A 19,794-nucleotide genomic window follows, 5' to 3' on the forward strand; every position below is an offset into this window, starting at 1 on the left:
TAGTTTCTTCTCCTGTTAGATTCACAAAATGTTTAGGGGTATGCGTCCCCCTGCATCCCCCCAGAAAAAAAGCACTGGTCTTATTAAAAGTTATTGTTAAGTTCAAGTTAAGTCTGCTGCAACTGGATTTCTTATGGACTGTGCCAATCCTGAATGTATTGGATTTGTGGCCATTATGCTTATTTGCCTTCCGTAGCAGTAAAGCTCTGCTGGATGAAGTACAATAGCCTCTGGTCTAATTTGGCGGGACTCTGCAACGTGTTTAAGTTTTCCTCCACACACGACAGTCCTATAAGGGAGGCGTTCATGGTGCGTTCTGGCACCTCTTTTTCTAGAAAAATAGTACTGGCCACACTGATGTTCTTACTAGTTCTGCTCCTGTGCCTGATGCAGGGAAATTTAGCAAATGAAGCTTTGCTTGACTTGAGGAAGAAATGATAATAAAGTCAATTAGTGCTTCAGGGAGAAAAGCTCGAGCCTTGTCTTCTTGTTGACATTGAGTTTCCTTTGTGTGGACAGGCAGAGTCCCCCAGACCCGCAGGCGACCCTCCGAGCGGAATAAATACACGAGACAACGTGCTATGTGATTCAAATTGGCCACAACTTTATTAAGATTCAGGTGTAGGGAGACCTCGGCTCAGGCATGGGGCGTTATCCTTCCCAGTCCCCAGCTGGGGTTCTAGGAGGCTTCGGGGTTATCCACATGTATGGGGGTCGGGGCTGGCTCTGGAGAACATATGTTCAAGCAGAGAGAGCCCGCCCCCTGTTCGCCGCCGCTGGAAGGGGGAAGTGATGACGCCTATTGGCATGGTCAAGGCTTCCCCCAATACCCCGATCTTGTCGCCACAAGGGGGTGAGGTCTCCGCCTCACGCCCCTCCCTCTAGGAAAATCGCCAAAGAATTCCGCCCAAGGCCTGACACCGCCAAAGTTGTGACGTATTGCTACAGGAAAGGCAAAACCTGCCAATGCAGGGAAATTCCTTTCCGACCCTTCAACAGCGGCCTTGAGAACCTGTAGAGAAAAGGTTAACCTGCAAAAGAACATGAATGAAGGGTGTGGAGGGTGGGAGAAGCTCTGGAACCAACTGGTGCTTGGAGGTAAGATTCAAATTCTATTGTCCGAGCTGGTTTGTCCCTCCCCTTACCTGGCCATCCCCTGGCAACACCTCCCCAGGCAGGATTGGATGCCAGGCTTGGGTAGGTGAAGACCTCTGGCATCCTACCTGGGAAGGCAGTGCCAGACCTGAACTTTCAGGGAGCCACCTTCTGGGATTAGGGGGCTGCGCGCGTCCACGCAAAAAGCGGCCCCCCCATTGATGTGTGGAGCGGTCATTGTGCAAGGAGGTCTTTGCTTCTTCAGTTGGTTTTAAAAGGTCATTCAGTCACGTGAGACCTCACTTGTAGTCTGAAGTGGCATAGCTGAGACACAGGCTTCCCTCTTGTTATGAACGAGGCCTTGTGGGAAGTCCATTTGGGGGTATGTGTTCACATGGACAAAATGCACCCATCTGATTTCCACAGGCAACAGGGAACCAGCATGTAGATTTCCACTGGTCTGCAAAGTGGGCCAAGGGAGCTGTGGTGGTCCTTATGAGTGACACCGCCAACACAATATAATATTACATAAGCCTTCTGGGCTACAATGTAGCTTCCTTTTGGCAAGCATCATCCCTCAGTTCAGGTTTAATGCTGTTGCAATAACGCAGACTGGTGCAAATCGAACCTTATGCTTAGGGATTTTGGGATGGTATCAAGGAAAAGCTGCTGTTCCCACTTATTTCTGCCGCTGCTGTCATATGCATGCAGACAAAATTTTATTTCTCTAACACAAAAACTCATACCCTTGAGCTCAGAAAAACTAAGACAGCATATTCAGTATTCATGAAGAGACTCAGAGTTTCCACTGAGAGGCTGAGGAAAATCTCTCTCTGACTACCTAATTTTGAAAAGGCCTGGGTGGTATCACATTGTGGTCCTAAACAATATCTACTTATTTCTTGCATGCTTGGAATCCTTTCTCCAGAGAATTGCTCCTGGCGCCATCATAACCAACTTTTAGGTGCCAGTCAAAAAAAATTCCTGTTCACCAATGAATTTGGCTCTTAATTGGGGTCATAGGATATGATGATACCCATGTTTGTATTGGCGTTCACTTTTCAATAGGATGGGGTACATAGCTGCCAAGTCTCCCGTATTCCCCGGGAAACCCCCGTTTTCCCGGCTGTTCCCAGCCGAAAAAAACGGGGTTTTTTTGTTTTTTCCCGGTTTATTCTGGCGCGGCGGCCATTTTGGAACTGGGCGGAGCATGCTCAGAAGTGACTTTTGATGCTGCTCTGCCCAGTTCCAAAATGGCTGCAGCGCAACTTCTGGTGCGGCGGCCATTTTTGGAACTGGGCAGAGCAGCATCAAAAGTCGCTTCTGAGCATGCTCCGCCCAGTTCCAAAATGGTGGCAGCGCTACTTCCCTGAGTCTGATCCCTTATTTTTCCGGCAGGAACTTGGCAGGTATGGGGGTAGAATCTTTCCTTTATATATTTATAAAATATATAAATACTTCGCCTTTTAACAGCAAATCAACATGCCCTAAATTTAAAAAGTACAAATATCTAAAATGGCAAGCCCAGAACAAGATAAAATTCCACCTAAAGTTAGTTCTTCTTGGTCTCCGGACTGTGGTCGTGTACACATTATCAGCTTAAAACACAGCTAGGTTGTCCTTTTTCTCAATTTGGATCGAAACTGGTTTGGAGAAATAGACGTAAGAATGTAGTATTTCATAAGAAGTGGCAGGTTAAATTTGGGATAGATATGGAGCGTGACCACATCCCACACCCTTGGAGGATGTGCTCCTGGATGCAATGTAAATGAGAATGTGTACACAGCCTGTTTCACTCTTACAATGACATCGGATAAAGTTGATTTATATTTAATTGGATTAGAACATTACTGTGTGTTAAGATTTCAAGTTACAGAGACAATCAATCTACCAAATAGAAACACCAATAGAAAATTTATGAAGATTATTTTTTCATTAAGTTCTGGTTTCATGCAATTCAAGAGCTAGCCAACAGAGGGCTACATGTACCCATTGCACAAATGTGACCAGCTCTCTCATAATTTGCTGCTGTTGTTGTTGTTGTTTTATTATTATTACTTCAGGCGTTGATGACTTTTAACAACTGCAATTAGTCCTACAGGAAAAAGCAAGTAGGCAGATGACCAAAAATAGCTTTAGCATATGTAATGAGAAAAGAATCCAATATCTCAATTCAGAAATAGACTTGAAAGAGAAGTTGCTGAATTACAACTTATTACTAAACTGAAAACTATGGAGAGACCTGGCCTGAATAGAGATACTGGATTCTTGTCTCATTACATATGCTAAAGCTATTTTTTGTCATCTGCATACTATCCCTTGCTTTTTCCTGTAGGACTAATTGCAGTCGTTTACAGTCCTCAACAGGTTTACCATACCCATTGAGTCAATCACCCATCTCCCACTATCCTTCTGAGAAAAACCCCTCCCTACCCTCCCACTATATATAAGGGTCTGGTGACTTCTGTTTCAGTGTATCTGAAGAAGTGTGCATGCACATGAAATCTTATACCCGGAACTAACTTAGTTGGTCTCTAAGGTGCTACTGGACAATTTTTTTAAAAAAAAAGCTCTCTCATAAATTCACAATTATTGAGCCAAACTCACAATCACTTTGTCACTTATTCTCGGCCATTTGCAGTCATGCCCAAGGTCAGCTGAATTAGGCAACAAGAATGTATCAGAAGCGAAAAGGTATCTGTCAGTGTGGTGTGCATGTTAACTGTAGCCCTGCATGGGCCCCAATGGGAATCCAATTTGAATGCTTCTGACCCTGCATAATTTTTAAGGGTATTTGCATATGTGATGACTAGATTTAAAGCAAGAAAGACCACACCCGACTCCGGACTCAGCTACATTAGTCAAAGAACAGCGTTTTAATTGCATTGTAAACATGCATCACCAGATGGCGCTGTAGAGCACAAAACTTTTCTAAGTGATTTTACATGGAGGTTTTTCTTTTATTTTGTTAAAATGGTTTATTTATTACTCATTTATAGCGCTTTCCCCCTGCATGTAGATCCATCCTCTGACACATGGACAGCACTGACAGATTGACTAATGATCTGTCATGCTATAATCACTTATATAGAACAAGGCCTCAAACATTACATGGAAAATACTTTTCTGTAGATATAGTTAATTAGAAAAAAATGCACGTACATTCAAAAATTTGACACCAAGCAGAAAGGAAGGAAGGAAGGAAGGAAGGAAGGAAGGAAGGAAGGAAGGAAGGAAGGAAGACCAAACACGTAGCTTTAAAAGCACTATAAATGTGCTAACTGGTTGTTTTCACACGTAAAATTTCATGACAGTGGTGATATCTGCTGGGGGCAGGAAGAAAAGTTTTACATCTGCCTCAGCACATTAAAGATGTGATGATAGCTACAACATGCTTAAGAAAGCTTTTTGCACCATAATTGCTCTATGTTCCTTGCAAAAGTTACAAAATACTAATTACTTCAGAGTTCGTTTTGTTCTGATTCATATATTTCTTAATTAGGATTTTACACAAGAGCAGATGGCCGTCTTCATTAAATCATGATATATTCCACTCAAATAGAAGCAGCTGGATTTCTGAATGCACTGTAATTTATTTTCTACATGTCACACACACAAGAATCATCTGAACAAAAAGAATAATCTACTAAACTGTAATCATTCAATTTCCTTCCTTCCTTTTTTTTTCAAATAATAACTGGGTGATCTACTCCACTAAAATAAGCAACTGTCATGGATGGGATATCCCACATATTGGACAAGTGCATGTACCCTCAAGATCTTCAGGTTGTTGTATATAACCATTTATTGATATGAGAACAACTTCAGCCCATGCTGACACCAATATTTAGGCTGGGTCTGGAGACTAAGGAGGGAACTGTACACTCAACACAGGACTTCTGCCTTAAATAGTGTCCCTTTGTTGGGTTCATCCTTTGATTCCTCCATAATGCAGAACACTCTTACCCCGTGTCTTGATATCCATAATAGGCAATGTAGTTCCCTCCCTTGAAATGATAAAGGTTCCCCTCCTTTGCTTTAAATCAAGGATGCATAGCTGCCAAGTTTTCACTTTTCTCGCGAGGAAGCCTATTCAGCATAAGGGAAAATCCCTGTAAAAAAGGGATAACTTGGCAGCTATGCAAGGATGGGAACCAGGGTTGTTGCACCACAACTCTCATCAACCCTGAGCATTCTGGCAGGAGCTGATGAGAGATGGGGACCAACAATACCTATGAAGGAATAAGTTAGAGTCATAGACAGGTACAAGTATCTGTTGGAAATGTAAAGAAAAGGAAGGCACCTTCTATCATATGTGGTGGACGTGCAAGGTAATAAAAGCATTCTGGGAAATGATATTTTTTTGGGGGGGGTTAAAATAACTTTTACCAAAAAAAACCCAGAAGCTATTCTATTAGGAATTTCAGGTGCTGAAATTCTAAGGTAACAGAAAATACTGTTCATGTATGTGAAGATAGCTGCGTGGATACTGCTAGGCCAGAGATGGAAAGAAGCCCCTACCAGAGAAGAATGGCAGATCAAGTTGGTGGACTATGCTGAAATGGCAGAAATCAGAATGACCAAAACTTTAATAAGGAATGGGGAAAATTTGTAATTTATCTTGGAGACCACTATAAACAGTCAAAATCATTAGCAGGATTGCAATAACACTTATAATGTAATGAGAACTATGGATAAAATTGAGATTTTGAAAAATTGGATTATTCTAAAAGTTGCAGTAGAAAAGGTTTAACAATGGGACCCATGGAGGAGGAGAAGTCCAGAGATTCATGGGAATCTTGTACTTTTGGAAGGTGCTGTGGCATAATTGTAAATTTTAATATGTAAAATCAAATAAATAAATGGGGGGGGGGGGTTAGAATCATTGAATCTTAGAGTTGGAAGGGATCCCAAGGCTGATCTAGTCCAATGCAGGAATCTCACCTAAAGCATCCATGGCAGATGGCCATCCAACTCATTAAACAAACGCTGTCACATTTCTTTTTGTAAAGTCTATTACCAAAATTTAAAGGAGTGTGTGTGTGTGTGTGTGTGTGTGTGTGTGTGTGTGTAAAACACGAATATTATATATGTCAGTAAAGATGTGTCTCACCAACCAAATTAAAAACAGAGCCGGAAAAAAGAAACAGCCTCCTCAAAATATATATTCTTTCAAAGCAACAGAAACCCTGATTCTAAAAGAATCAGCAAAGTAGAAGTAAAGCTACAGGGATAAAACCATCATTCCAAAGCCGGTATGTAAGTTATGTTGGTTCCTCAGATGTAGATGCACATGCAAGAAGAATTAGGCACATGCTGCCAAGTGCTGCCCCCTCCAGAACATCAGCTACACTGTTTAGAACAGCAGTGATTGACAGGGGAGGGCAATGCCTACTTGGCTTCCCAACGCCAGGGTTGCTGCTGGTGACTGAATGTGGGAAGTCAGTGCACCCCTACTTCTCCTCCTGGTCCCATACAAGTAAACTGAATTGTCAAAAGGGTCTCCTGAGAGTGAAACATCACAGCAGCTGTAAATTAATGCAGGAAGCCCAAGGGATAAATCCCACAGAGCTATAACACAGGGCCGGCCCTACCATCAGGTGGAAAAAGGCCATTGCCTCAGCCAGCAGCTGAGTTTGCTAGCAGAGTGGCTGATTGTTGTTGTTGTTTAGTCGTTTAGTCGTGTCCGACTCTTCATGACCCCATGGACCATAGCACGCCAGGCACTCCTGTCTTGCACTGCCTCCCGCAGTTTGGTCAAACTCATGTTCGTAGCTTTGAGAACACTGTCCAACCATCTCGTCCTCTGTCGTCCCCTTCTCCTAGTGCCCTCAATCTTTCCCAACATCAGGGTCTTTTCCAAGGATTCTTCTCTTCTCATGAGGTGGCCAAAGTATTGGAGCCTCAGCTTCACGATCTGTCCTTCCAGGGAGCACTCAGGGCTGATTTCCTTAAGAATGGATAGGTTTGATCTTCTTGCAGTCCATGGGACTCTCAAGAGTCTCCTCCAGCACCATAATTCAAAATCATCAATTCTTCGGCGATCAGCCTTCTTTATGGTCCAGCTCTCACTTCCATACATCACTACTGGGAAAACCATAGCTTTAACTATACGGACCTTTGTCGGCAAGGTGATGTCTCTGCTTTTTAAGATGCTGTCTAGGTTTGTCATTGCTTTTCTCCCAAGAAGCAGGCGTCTTTTAATTTCGTGACTGCTGTCACCATCTGAAGTGATCAAGGAGCCCAAGAAAGTAAAATCTCTCACTGCCTCCATTTCTTCCCCTTCTATTTGCCAGGAGATGATGGGACCAGTGGCCATGATCTTGGTTTTTTTGATGTTGAGCTTCAGACCATATTTTGCGCTCTCCTCTTTCACCCTCATTAAAAGGTTCTTTAATTCCTCCTCACTTTCTGCCATCAAGGTTGTGTCATCTGCATATCTGAGGTTGTTGATATTTCTTCCGGCAATCTTAATTCTGGCTTGGGATTCATCTAGTCCAGCCTTTCGCATGATGAATTCTGCATATAAGTTAAATAAGCAGGGAGACAATATACAACCTTGTCGTACTCCTTTCCCAATTTTGAACCAATCAGTTGTTCCATATCCAGTTCTAACTGTAGCTTCTTGTCCCACATAGAGATTTCTCAGGAGACAGATGAGGTGATCAGGCACTCCCATTTCTTTAAGAACTTGCCATAGTTTGCTGTGGTCGACACAGTCAAAGGCTTTTGCATAGTCAATGAAGCCGAAGTAGACGTTTTTCTGGAACTCTCTAGCTTTCTCCATAATCCAGCGGATGTTTGCTATTTGGTCTCTGGTTCCTCTGCCCTTTCGAAATCCAGCTTGCACTTCTGGGAGTTCTCGGTCCACATACTGCCTAAGCCTGCCTTGTAGAAATTTAACCATAACCTTGCTAGCGTGTGAAATGAGCGCAATTGTGCGGTAGTTGGAGCATTCTTTGGCACTGCCCTTCTTTGGAATTGGGATGTAGACTGATCTTCTCCAATCCTCTGGCCATTGCTGAGTTTTCCAAACTTGCTGGCATATTGGGTGTAGCACCTTAACAGCATCATCTTTTAAAATTTTAAATAGTTCAGCTGGAATATCATCACTTCCACTGGCCTTGTTATTAGCAGTGCTTTCTAAGGCCCATTTGACTTCACTCTCCAAGATGTCTGGCTCAAGGTCAGCAACCACACTACCTGGGGTGTACGAGACCTCCATATCTTTCTGGTATAATTCCTCTGTGTATTCTTGCCACCTCTTCTTGATGTCTTCTGCTTCTGTTAGGTCCTTACCACTTTTGTCCTTTTTATGGTAATCTTTGTATGAAATGTTCCTTTCATATCTCCAATTTTCTTGAACAGATCTCTGGTTTTCCCCATTCTATTGTTTTCCTCTATTTCTTTGCATTGCTCATTTAAGAAGACCCTCTTGTCTCTCCTTGCTGTTTTTTGGAAATCTGAATTCAGTTTCCTGTATCTTTCCCTATCTCCCTTGCATTCCTGTATAATGTTACGAGCCTCCATCCATAGTTCTTCAGGCACTCTGTCCACCAAATCTAAATCCTTAAACCTGTTCCTCACTTCCACTGTGTATTCATAAGGGATTTGATTTAGATTGTATCTTACTGGCCCAGTTGTTTTTCCTACTTTCTTCAGTTTAAGCTGGAATTTTGCTATAAGAAGCTGATGATCTGAGTTACAGTCAGCTCCAGGTCTTGTTTTTGCTGACTGTATAGAGCTTCTCCATCTTTGGCTGCAGAGAATATAATCAATCTGATTTCGATGCTGGCCATTTGGTGATATCCATGTGTAGAGTCGTCTCTGGTGTTGTTGGAAGAGAGTGTTTGTGATGACCAGTTTGTTCTCTTGACAGAACTCTATTAGCCTTTGCCCTGCTTCATTTTGAACTCCAAGGCCAAACTTGCCAGTTGTTCCTTTTATCTCTTGATTCCCTACTTTAGCATTCCAATCCCCTGTAATGAGAAGAACATCCTTCTTTGGTGTCATTTCTAGAAGGTGTTGTAGGTCTTCATAGAATTGGTCAATTTCACTTTCTTCAGCACCGGTAGTTGGTGCATAAACTTGGATTACTGTGATGTTAAAAGGTCTGCCTTGGATTCGTATCGAGATCATTCTGTCATTTTTGAGATTGCATCCCATTACAGCTTTTGCCACTCTTTTGTTGACTATGAGGGCCACTCCATTTCTTCTATGGGATTCTTGCCCACAGTAGTAGATATGATAGTCATCCGAACTGAATTCACCCATTCCCTTCCATTTTAGTTCACTGATGCCCAGGATGTCGATATTTATTCTTGTCATCTCATTTTTACCACATCCAGCTTACCTCCATCCATGGTTCTTACATTCCAGGTTCCTATGCAATATTTTTCTTTAGAGCATCGGACTTTCCTTTCGCTTCCAGGCATATCCGCAACTGAGCGACCTTTCAGCTTTGGCCCAGCCGCTTCATCAGCTCTGAATCTACTTGTACTTGTCCTCCGCTCTTCCTCAGTAGCATGTTGGACGCCTTCCGACCTGAGGGGCTCATCTTCCAGCGTCATAACTTTTATATGCCTGTTGTCTTTGTCCATGGAGTTTTCTTGGCAGGGATACTGGAGTGGCTTGCCAGTTCCTTCTCCAGGTGGATCACGTTTAGTCAAAACTCTCCACTATGACCTGTCCATCTTGGGTAGCCCTGCATGGCATAGCTCATAGCTTCTCTGAGTTATTCAAGCCCCTTCGCCATGACAAGACATTGATCCATGAAGGGGAGAGTGGCTGATAAAATACTTCTTTTATTTCTTGACTTTTTAAGCCTGCTCGTCCATGATTAGCATGCAGCATGAAACATGCTGAAGAAAAAAACACTGATACACTGTGACTAGTTCCCCCCACCCCAATTCCCCAACCAACTGTCCTACAAGAAGAACCCCACAACCTTGTTCATCTTGTGGATATAGAGAGAGAAGAGGCCTCTTTCCTGTTGATTATGAAATCACGTCATGGGTGTCCTACACACACACACAATCTAGGAAGTGAACTCACCACCACTAGGATTTCCATTTGGTTTGGGGAACTGTGCCTCTCCCTCCAGAAATGCTCCAGAAATGCACGTCATTGCCATCCGAGAGCCTCTGAACCCTACCTGGAGCCTTGTGGTATTGAAACATGAGCAAAAACAGGGATGGGATCATTAGTTCCTACAATATTTATTACGCCAAGGGTTTCTTTCCCCTCTCCCTCCGCAGCGGCTCCATGCAAGTTAACGATGCACGTACCGTCAATCATTCAGCAGTTCAGTGCAACCCGGGGACTATCACAAACGGAAAGGCCTAATTTAAAATATGCTAGCTAAGGTCTTGCCGCACCTCTGCTGCTCTGGGAGCACACTGGCTTCAAATTAGTTCCCGCAGAAGCCCCTCAATAAAGCGGGTGTCATCATGTTTACTGCTTTGCTTTGCTGGGGCTTTGTGCTTACTGTAACATTTCAAAGCAGACCGTGCGGTTTTAACTGAACTCCTGAACCATGAACACGGAACTGGCAGGAATTCCCCCCCTCACTTCCCCACTTGTCGCGCGCTGGTGAGCTCAAGACCCTGAGGATCGAAAGGGATTTATCTTCTCAGAAAAACCACCAAGATTTTCTCCTTCGGGTTTTCCTGGCTGCAGGAGAACCAAGTCATCGTGAGCTTGGCTGTCACACATTTTTGGAGGCTGCTACCAGCTCTTTTCTCAGACTTCTGAAGTAGGTTTTACAAGACTTGTGTGGAAAGAAATACACTCTCTTCTCCTTAAGATCCATGGTGACAGCAATAATAAAAAAAGCTCCAGTATCTGGCTGAGAACTGGATTGGTTTCTCTGATGTCAGCAACCTCTTTCCTTCAATGGAAAGAAAAAGAAAAAGAAAACAGTTACCAGAGTCAGAAGAAGACTCTTATCTTTGAGAATTCTTGGAGAACAGGTGAGGTCCTTGTGGAGAGTGGTGGGCAAATATTGTTCCCATCTTCAAAAGGGGAAATGGAAGACCCAGGTAACTACTGACCAGTGAGCTTGACATCAGGACCAGGGAAGGTCCTAGAACAGAAAATTCAACAGTAAGTCTGTGATCATTTAGAGAAGGATGCTGTGATTACTAAGACCCATCATGGGTTTCTCAAAAATAAGTCATGCCAAACCAATCTGATTTCTTTTTTGATGGAATTACAAACTTGGTGGATCAGGGAAATGCTGTTGACATAGTATATCTTGATTTCAGTCAGGCTTTTGACAAAGCCCCCCATGATATTCTCACAAGGAAGCTGGTAAAATGTGGGTTGAACAAGGTAACTGTTAGGTGGAATTGTAGCTGGTTGACTGACCAAACCCAAAGAGTACTCATTAATGGTTCCTCGTCATCCTGGAAAAAGTGACAAGTAGGGTGCTGAAGGGTTCTGTCCTGGGCCCGTTGTTGTTCAACGTCTTTATAAATTGTATGAAGGAACTGAGGGGATACTCATCAAATTTGCAGATGACACCAACCTGGGAGGAGTAGCTAATTCCACAGAAGACAGAATCGGAATTCAAAATGACCTTAACAGATTGGAGAACTGGGTGCAAGCTAACAAAATGAATTTCAAAAGATAAGGTTCTGCACTTAGGCTTTGATGGTGTTTCCTGCTTGGCAGGGGGTTGGACTGGATGGCCCTTGTGGTCTCTTCCAACTCTATGATTCTATGATTCTCTATGATTCTAGGAAGAACCAGATGCACAAATATAGGATGGGAGGCACCTGGCTTACTAGCAGTACATGTGAAAAAAATCTAGGGGTCTTGGTGGACCACAAGCTGAACATGAGTCAACAGTGTGATGCAGCTGTGAAAAAAGCTACTGCTGTTTTAAGAAGGATGTTGGCAAGCTAAAGCATGTGCAGAGGAGGGCAAGCAAGATGATCAAGGGTCTGGAAACTAAGCCTTTTGAGGAGGGCTCGAAGGAGCTGGGTATGTTTAGCCTGGAAAGGGGAAGACTGAGAGGAGATATGAACTTCAAATATTTTAAGGGTTGTCACATGGAGGAGGGAGCATGCTTGTTTTCTCCTGCTCTGGAGGGTAGGACTCGAACCAATGGCTTCAAGTTGCAAGAAAGGAGATTCCGACTAAACATTCAGAAAAACTTTCCAACAGAGCTGTTCAGCAGTAGAACAGACTCCCACAAAAGGTGGTGGACTCTCCTTCCTTGGAGGTTTTTAAGCAGAGGTTGGATGACCATCTGTCATGGATGCTTTAGGTGAGATTCATGCATTGCAGGGGGTTGAACTAGATGACCCTTGGGGTCCCTTCCAATTCTAAGATTCTATTATTCTACGTGGCATATCCTAAGATTCACAGCTTAGGAGACTGGTTGCTCCCACATACTGAAACAGGGGAGCAATGACTGTTCCAAACAGTGGGGAAATTTGGGGCCACAGCCAGCTCAACAGCAGAAGCAACTCAAGCCATCTCATGGAGCCCAAAGTACCAGTGAATCAGTACAAGGCCTGAGAATGTACCCAGAATCCCTTGTAATATCCCAGTAGAAGCCAAGCACTTCTTTCGGATTCTGTGTAATTGTGCATGCTCAGAGAGTATCTCCTGCAGCTTTCCACAGGGTTGCATTTGTCAGATCATGCAACACAACCGCTTTGGGCAGCAAAATCTCTTGAATTGTGTTTGTGATATTGGTTGCTGGGCCCACCAGAGGAACATTGCTGGGTGCATACTACCTGTATTGCAGAAAATTATCAAGAGCAGAGTAGTCATTGATGGACAGTAATGATGGGGGGTGCATGTGAACTTTTGTATTGGCATGGGTCTTCTGTGTTTTGTTGGTGGGGGGGGGTAAACTAGTTTTATCAGTCAGAGACATGAGACTCCATGAAGCACAGGACCCCCAAGTGTATTAATCTAGACCTGGGAGGGTGGAGAGGGAGACATTTCTAAGATGCAAATAAAATGAGTTTCAAGCCTGCAAACTGTTAATTGCTGGGTAAGCACATGCATCCAGCAGTGCCAGGAAATTGCCTTTCATACTAGGCAGAGCAAGTTCGCACATTACGTTAATCACATGGTAATTGCAAGTAATTGCTTAAATATGTGAAATTGCTTGCATAAGTCACCACACAGTGAATCATCACACATTATTGCTTCCTCAATTCATCCAGCAGATACCTCAATTCACACAACCAGTTAAACAACTCAGAACCAATTCTCAAGTGGTTTCTGTTCTGGCGTGTTGTTTTGTTTTTCCACCATCTCCGTTGCTGATTGTGCAAGGGTTCCGGCACTATTCCTTCTCCAAGAGCAATCAGCAATCCAGCAAAGCAAGGGGAGGTGGGTAGAGCAGCCACAATACTCTCAGTGGCCCTGTGAAATGGGAATCATCTGCACTTATTCATTTGCTGATTAATCTCACCCATTCATCCATTTGATAGCGGCTGCCTGCAGGTGACAGCTGAAGCAGCAGAGAACCATCGCTCAGTGGACAGATATCTAGCCTTGCAAAGGTCCATGACTTTAGGCTGTGGTAGCTCAGTGGTTAGAATCACATTAATAAGTGCCATTACAACTGGTAGTCACAGAAGTAACAGACCCATCCAGGAGAATCACAGAGCTTGCAAGTTCAGCTAGCCAGATCAGCACCTTGGAGAGTTCCCATTGAGTACCACGCCTAGGAGTTGGCTCCATTTGCGGACTTATCAAGGCACTTGTCTTTTTTGCTATAGCCCCCGCCACCTGGAAAGAGCTTGCTGTAAAGAGCAAACTGTGTGTCGTGACACGTGAGTCGGCTGCTGTGCGTAGGTGTGTCGCGCAAACACTCCCTGCACTCATCCTGAGGCTGGAGAGGGGTTAGTTTAACCTCCAGTTTGCTACCGGTAGTAAAACTGAATTACTGTGTCACAAAATGATGCCTGTCTAAAAGGTATGTCACCAACATGAAAAGTCTGGAAAGCTCTGCCTTAAAGTGTCCTTAGTATTCTTAAGCTTCTGCAAAGTGAAGAAGAGAACTGTGCTCCTGTGAGTTCATCATCCAAGTCTGAGGAGGTCTTCTGGCCAGGATGGTGCAAAAGAGGGTCCTGAAGAGTCCCCCTTGTGGATGACAGCCCAAACCTCCTTTTCATCTGAATCTTCCTCCACACTCTGAGAGACCCTGTCATTGGCAATCATGACAATAGAATGAATTGCCTTAACCTTAAATGACCCAGCCATGAGTGCTTAGTCCAGTTGTGAGGAGCCTGTGGCCCTCCAGAGGTTGTTGGATTCTAACTGCCCTCAGCCCAAATCAGCATAGCCATCGGTCAGGGATGGTTGGAGTTGTTGTCTAGCAACATATGGAGACCCCAGGCTCACAATGCTGGCTCTTCATCTAACCCCATTGTTTTTAAACTCCCTTCCGGCTGAGACTTCCTTTTTGTATTGGCTTGGCTAATGAGAATCCCCTGTACTGACTGATTGCATTGCATTCTTAACACACACACACACCCAGGAGCTCAAGGGGACATACATGATCCTCTCCTTCTATCCTTGAAATAACCTTGGATGCTGATTTTCCTAGAGTTAATTAATCTCCATGAAGGTGTGGGGGTGGGTGCTTGTATTAGACGTAACCAACAGGCCAGGGACTAAATATGCTCCAACTTACATATTAGAAAAGGCAGGAAAGAAAAAAAAAACCTTTGTACCTCAGTTATTACGGTTACCATTGTGGTTTTCTTAGTTTGAACTACCTTGGCTTCATCGCATAATGAGAGCAAAGTCAAAATAGTCTGAGGCCATGTGTAGAGTTCCAGCTGAACCAAGGTGTTCAGTAATTCTAGCTGCGGTAACTAGATGTTGAGGTCACCTCCAACAAGCCTTTACTTTTTCAAACTTTTTACTGATACTCCCCCCCTCTTCATCACCAAACTTTTTTAAAGAAAATAAAATAAAAGGTGACTTTCATCCTTAGATTTACAGAAACAAAGGGGAGAGGCGCTTGAAAAAGGACAGTGAGTGACAGAAAGACCATCATCATTCTGCTTCTATTGGCCAAAAGGAACTGATGTCAGGAAAGGAAAGTAAGTATTGATGTCAGCAAGAGGAGATGATTAATTTGGACGCCCTTTCCGCTATCTGAGTCACCAAGTTTTCTTCATTGTTTCCCCTCCTGCTATTTTTTAAGGGTTTTTTTTAAACTGTTTCTGCTGCCACTCAAATTTCTCATGACAAGGCTTCTCTTCCAATAAGAGTCACTGTGAAAAGACTGGCATCAAAAGGGATTTGAGACACTTCAAGTGATACCATCTCCTTGACAGCCTAGGAGACTGGTACCTCACATCCTCCATTCTGAATGGCCATGAGATCGGCCACACAAGAGCTTCGTGTGTGCGTCAGGTTGTGAGGGGGTGGAGAAGATATTATTTTCGCCACAGAGAAGGGTAAATTTATCCAACATCCTGTTCTCACAGTGGCCAACCACATGCCTAGGAGAACCCCTAATCAGGTTCACCGGTGAATTGTTTTCACTAGATTGGTGCCATGAGCTGCTGAAGGGGCCGCCATCAGGCCCTCGCAACAAAAGTTGAAGCAGTTTTCACAAACACGGTCAGCAAAGAAAACAAATCCCCTCTGACAGGCACATGAGGTGTTTGTGCCAGACAAATTAGGAAGCACAAAGCCATGTATCTCTTTCCGACTGAAGGCAATTGAGAGGCACAAAATGTACCAAGAGAACGTAAATTGAAAAGGGCTTAAGTGACAGAGGAAGAATCACACAAGCACAAACACACATACTCAGCAAACGTATGGACTAGGAAGGGTGGTGAGCAAAGTGACCTTTCCACAATGACAGTTAAGACAAGATTATATAGATATATAGAAATGCCTTGGAAGTTTCACAAATGATTTATTCCCTCAAAGCAATAAAGCCTGTTTGCTGCATCCTGTATGGATTAATTCCAGTTTTATAGAGGTTGCCATAATTGTACCTGAACACAATAGCAAGGAATTAGTTCACTTGTCCCCCTCTCTGCCTCTTTTTCTCTCAGGACTGCCTGCAAAACAAAATGACAGGTAGTTTTAGTTGAGCCACATTTGCTAACCTTTCGTTCTCTCCCCCTCTCCTTTATCACGTCAATTTTCCAAGCAGTCATCAAGCTTCTGTCAATGGAAGGATGTTCAAACACACAAAGATGGCATTTTGAGCAGGTTCAGGTTTTTGCTCGCTTGCTGACAGCACCATGAAAGCAAGACATCACATGTTTACGCTGACTTTAAACCAAGCTGTCATGTTTAAAACCAGACTGAATTTGGCCCTCTTGCCAATATGCCTTGCAATGCCTCAAACCCCATGCATTCCTAGTGTCCAATTTTGCTTGCCTGATTCCTTTGAAGTGCCAAACCACTTCCTTAAGCATTTTCTTTCTTTCTCCAGACACAGGAAGCAAACAAGTTATTTCCCAAATCTGAGACTCTGTTGTGTTTGTTAAGATTAAGAGATCACATGAAAAGAAAAGTCGAATCTGGGGATAAAATGTCAGTTTTCAGTTGCCTGCTTGCACAGAGAAAAATGCTAAAGGATTTTCTCCCTCTGCAAAGAGCAACATTCTCCTGCACACCTTTGCCACAACTCCCCCCCCCCAGCTCCACAGAATTATAATTGTCTTCAGATTTTGTTGGGAACTGGGTACGTAATTTAAACAGTTGGTTAAATTTAACCAGTTTTACCAGGCTCTTAGTTAAGGTTGCTAGATCTGTGTGAAGTTTGAGATTCATTGGCAATGAAGGCAATTTAGGAGCTAAGGGTGAAGATGGAAGCTGAAATGCATGCTGGATCAGACTAGTGGCCCATCTAGTCCAGCATCCTGTCCTCACATTGGCCAACAAGATGCCTGTAGGAAACTCACTAGCAGGACCTGAGCACAAGAACACTGTCCCCTCCTGTGGCTTCCAGCAACTGATATGCAGAAGTATTACTGCTTCTGAACATAGAGGCAGAGCATAGCCATCACAGCTAGTGGCCATTGAGAGCCCTCTCCTAAATGAATTCATCTGATCCTCTTTTAAAGCTATCAAGGTTAGTGGCCATTACTTCTTCCTGTGGGCACATAAGTTCCATAGTTTTGCTTTGCACTCCATGGAAAAGTACTTTATTTTATCTGTTCTGAATCATCTTCAATGGATGTCCATGAGTTCTAGTGTTGTGATTTCATAGATTCATTGATCTGTTGAGTTGAAAGGGACCCTGAGGATCTTCTAGACCAACCCCCTGCAATGCAGGAATATGCCGCTGTCCTATACGGGGGTCAAACCTGCAGCCTTAGTGTTATCAGCGCCATGCTCTAATCAACTGACCCATCCAAACTACTAGGCAAAAGAGGGATTAAAAACTGTTCTCTTCCCACTTTCTCCATGCCATGCATAATTTTATAAACTTCTATCAGGTCACATCTTACTCAGCATTTCTCTAAACTGAAATTTCCCAAATGCTTCAGCCTTTCCACCTTTGTTCCATCCCTTCCATCATTTCAGTTGCCCTTTTCTGAACCTTTCTAACTCCAAGATGCCTGTTTTTTGAGGTGAGGTGACCAGTATTCGGAGCGCAGCCACACCATTGATTTGTATAACAGCATTATGATACTAGCAGTTTCATCTTTAATTCCTTTCACCGATGTCAGGGACCATGCTGAGGAGGGCTGCACTGAGGAAGAATGGTGGGAGCCACCCCTTTCCCCTGATCTTGATCCTGAATCCTCCCAGGAGCAGGAGGACAGTGTAGATTTGGAACAGTGGTTTGCAGAGGGGCGTAGTTATATAATAATAATAATAATAATTTATTATTTATACCCCGCCCATCTGGCCGGGTTCCCCCAGCCACTCTGGGCGGCTTCCAAAAAAACAGAAATTCTAAAATACAGAAATCCAGTTAAGAAGGCAGAAGTTGGGAAATACTGGATGGGGAGCAGCTAGGAGAAGAAACACGGAAAGAGACAGGGTTAACAGATTCAAAGTCTCTGGACAGCATTCACACACACCCCATCTCCAAAGTCACGGAGAGCTCAGGAAGTGTTAGAACAGAAAGCGCAGAGGCTACAAACTCAGATTACAAAACGTAGAAGTGACATAGATTAATAGGGGCAGGGGGGTGACCCTTAATTGGGAGCGCTGCCATTTCTATGAGGCGTGTTCTTTGTTCTCTCACTGTGATTATTAAAGTTTCTAACTGGTAAGATGTTCATTTCATTTGATCTTCTTATCTACTGCCACAGTAGATAAGCCGATTACCCGAAGCCTGACAACCATTTTCTACACCAGTGATGGGGAAATGGGCCCCCCAGATGTTGTCCATCTTCTTTCAACCCTGGACATTGTCCATGCAGATCCGGGCTGTTGGAAGTTGGAATCCACCAACATCTGGAAGGCCACAAGTTCTCCAGCTTTGGTCTACCCTGATGGGCAGTGGCTTTCTAGGATTTCAGCCAGCAGTTCAACCTGGGACTTCATGCAGGGCAGATGCTCTACCGTGGAGCTATAACCTTTCTCCATATCTGAACCCTAAGTCATTTGGGGGCTTTATAAGTAGCTCAAAACATTGGAATGTACTTGGGTGGCACTCTTTGACCTCTCTAAACAAGGCACCTGACCTTGTTTCTCTGAGTGAGATCTTCCTGAATGCCTGATCCAGAGCCTGGGTCTTATAACGCCAAGGGATGCAGGGGATTGAGATCTTGAAGCACCTCATTTTTCATTCCTCGCTTTGGAGAGTTAGCATCCGACATATTGTGTGCTTAGCAATTCTACCTGCTGCCAAGCAAAGCTTAGTGTGGTGGGAAGTGGGACCTTGAGCGAGAGGACAGACGCCTAAGCCAGCAAAAGCTCAGCTGCCGAGGGATCTGCTCGTAACGTGTCAGCAGCTGCATGTGAGATGCTTCCAAAAACTCTCGGAAAACATTCGTTTCCCCCAACAGGAAGGCTTTTCTAAGCACCTGCTCCCAGATGAAGCGTGCTGCCTTATGCCAAAATTCCATGGATCAGCTTTATTTGCATATGCAGCGCATATGCAGGCACTTGTAACTCTTGCAAATAATAAACAGCTCAGTATGAAGGCTTCATGCAAAAAAGTGACTTCTATAAATACATTCAAAATTGTCTTCTAAAAATACCTGGATGCACTTGATCAAACCGGGGCTTCTCTCTTGTTCAGCAGTTTTATTTTTAACCTTTCTGGCCGGTGGGGCAAGAAAATTAGTGCTGTGCCGAAAATTCTTCCTACTTAAAAAACAACAACAACAACCCATCAATTAATATGAAAAGCAATTGCATTAAAAATGATCAAAGAGGAAAATTTGTGTGAGAGAGAGCAAAAGAGAGAGAATTTCCCATTGGTGAAGTATAGGATTTTTATTGCACTTATCTTATGCTTAAGAGAGCCAAGAGGTCTTTGTGAGATGTCTTTCATTCATTCTGCAAATTTCTTCTGTGCTGGTCCATAGGCCGCAGATCTTCTGGCAACCTGCACTTCCTGAAAAACCCATCACATTATTTGTTGAGTTCTCTTAGGGGTGTGGGAAGTAGGGATGACTGAATCTTTCAATTCTAGTTTCTCTGCTCTTCTCCCTCTTCTAATCTTAAATTCAGATGGCTATGTTACCACACCAGTTTGGTGGGGTTTTTTTATTAAAAAAAAGTACTCATGGTGTT

Source organism: Zootoca vivipara, chromosome 1 (genome assembly GCF_963506605.1).
Source record: "Zootoca vivipara chromosome 1, rZooViv1.1, whole genome shotgun sequence".
Lineage (NCBI taxonomy): Eukaryota > Metazoa > Chordata > Lepidosauria > Squamata > Lacertidae > Zootoca > Zootoca vivipara.